Genomic DNA, 3,040 nt, shown 5'->3' with positions numbered 1-3,040 from the left:
AAAAAAAAAAAAAAAAGAGTTCTACAATAATAGAGTTTTCAGTATTCCACTTTGCAATAGATAGAACACCTAGACACAAGGTCAATAAGGAAATGGAGGAGTCAATCAACATTGTAAAACAACTAGACCTAATAGACATACAAAGAACACTCCACCTAACAACAGCAGAATATACATTCTACTCAGGTGCAAATGGAGCATTCTTCAGGATAGACCACATATTAGGCAACAAAGCAAGCCTCAAGAAATTTAAAAGGATTGAAATCATACAAAGTATCTTCTCTGACCACATAGAATGAAGCTTGAAATCAGTAACATATGGAAAAATTGACAATTCACAGGTATGTAAAAATTATCTAGGACACTCAAGCAACCAATGGATTAAAGAAAAAAAACCACGAGGGAAATTTTAAAATACTTAAGAGATTTATGAATGAAAACAAAAGCACAACACAGCAAAACTTAGGGGATGCAGTGAAAGCGGTGCCCAGAGGGAAATATAGAACTGTGGATGCCTACATAAAAAAAAAAAAATCAATAACCTAAGTTTATGCCTTATGGAACTAGGAAAAGAAGAGCAAACTAAACCCAAAGCAAGCAGTAGCAAGGAAATAATAAGATTAGAGTGGAGTTGGCTGGGCGTGGCGGCTCATGCCTGTAATCCTAGCACTTTGGGAGGCCAAGGTAGGCAGATCATGAGGTCAAGAGATTGAGACCATCCTGGCCAACTGGTAAAACCCCGTCTCTACTGAAAATACAAAAATTGGCTGGGCGTGGTGGCACGAGCCTGTACTCCCAGCTACTCGGGAGGCTGAGGCAGGAGAATCGCTTGAACCTGGGAGGTGGAAGCTGCAGTGAGCTGAGATCGCAACACGGTACTCCAGCCTAGGCAACAAGAGTGAGACTTTGTCTCAGACAACAACAACAACAACAACAAACAAACTTCTTGACAGAAAGAAGTCCAGGATCAGAAGGCTTCAATGTGAATATTACCAAACATTTAACAAATGTGGGTAACACCCGCTATGGGCACCGAGGAAGGAGAACTGTCCAGACCCCAGGCACAATTAGTGCCTGAAGAATATCTTAGTTTATAGCGTTATTACTCAGCTATTTCCTCATATAATCCTTTGTATATAATCATATATTAGTTTATAGAATTAGTGCCTGTAGTATAACTTACTGCTTACGTATATCTAGCTTATATAATCATACTTAATACTTATATCTAGTATACTTAGTTCTATATAATCTTTCTATATAATCATATAGGTATTTTAGTTGGAGCTGTACTGACACATTTAGTGCTGATTTATAGAATCCTTCCATATAACCAAATAGTAGTTTATAGTAGGAGGAATGCCTACAGCAGTCACAGAACAGAAGCAGTACATGGGAAAACAGCCAGACCAGGACAAGAACCAAAGACCCAGGCGGTGGCGTCCCTGCCTGAAAGGGCATACACTGTATGGCAGGCTTGGAGCAAGAGCCTCTGCTCCTGATAAAGGAGTTGTAGTACCTTGCATTCAGTTCCTGTGGAAAGTAGGCCTCAGGCCTGAGATCCTGGAAATAACCGAAGGAGAAGAACCCCTCTGGTGTGACCAGTCACAGAGGCTGTATACCTTGTCAGTCTTTTCTCTCTTCTGTGCTAGCTCAAATCATCCTCCCATAAATATCATAAGAGAATAGTACAAGTCTGTCAGCTCCCACTGCATTGGCTTACAGTATCCTTCTATTAGAAATCCTTTGAAGTCTCCAGCCCCCAGATAAGAAGTTTTGTGCACGACACCTGTTGCACACAGCCCACCTCCTTGCCTCGGTGACCTAATGGGGGTGGACCCCTTTTCTGTACACGACCCTACACTACTGCACACGCATGGCCCCCTACTGTGCATGGCCCACCTCTCTGCCCAAGTGACATAATGGGGTGGCCCCCTCACTTGTGACTCACATGATTATGTATGCCTTATTACTAGGCCTATAGATGATGACCTCACTCACAGCCCTGCCCCCTGCTTGTACCTAATAAATACAGATGCTTCTGGACATTTAGGGCTCTCGCTGATCTCTGCTCACAGGTTTCGAGGCCCCCTGAGTCTAGATGCTCTTCAGCAGTTCTTCAGTGTCCTGTCTCTTTATTTCCCAGGTCCTGCACCTCAACACAGCATAAGGGACACCCCACGACCCTGTGGGACCCAACAGCCCTACAACAAGAATTAATACCAATCCTTTTTTTCTTAGATCACTAAATGAAGGTAATGCCAATCCTTTAAAACCATTCGAAAAAATAGAAAAGAAAGGAACACTTTTTTTTTCTGGAGACAGAGTCTTGCTTTGTTGACCAGGCTGGAATGCAATGGTGTGGTCTTGGCTCACTGCAAACTCCATCTCTCGGGTTCAAGTGATTCTCCTGCCTCAGCTTCCCGAGTAGCTGGGATTACAGGTGCCTGCCACCACACCTGGCTAATTTTTGTATTTTTAGTAGAGATGGGATTTCATCATGTTGGCCAAGCTGCTCTTGAACTCCTGACCTTGTGATCTGCCTGCCTCGGCCTCCCAAAGAGTTGGGGTTACAGGAGTGAGCCACCATGACTGGCCAAAGAAGGGAATACTTTCTTTTCTTTCTTTTTTTTTTTTTTGAGATGGAGTCTCGTTCTATCACTCAGGCTGGAGGGCAAGTGGTGCAATCTCGGCTCACTGCAACCTCTGCCACCCCAGTTCAAGCAATTCTCTGCCTCCGCCTCCCAAGTAGCTGGGATTACAGGGGCATGCCACCATGCCCAGCTAATTTTTGTATTTTTAGTAGAGACGGGATTTTACCATCTTGGCCAGGCTGGTCTTGAACTCTTAACCTTGTGATCCACCCACATCGGCCTCCCAAAGTGCTGGGATTACCAGTGTGAGCCATTGTGCCTGGCCTGAGAAGGCAACACTTTCTAATTGATTATATGAGGCCAGCAGCATCCTGATGGCACGGCCAGACAAAAAAAAACCACAAGAAAACTACAGAGCAACATTTCTTTTTTTTTTTTTTTTTTTT

Source organism: Cebus imitator, unplaced genomic scaffold (genome assembly GCF_001604975.1).
Source record: "Cebus imitator isolate Cc_AM_T3 unplaced genomic scaffold, Cebus_imitator-1.0 Scaffold180, whole genome shotgun sequence".
NCBI lineage: Eukaryota > Metazoa > Chordata > Mammalia > Primates > Cebidae > Cebus > Cebus imitator.
Note: the sequence above shows the minus strand (reverse complement) of the source record.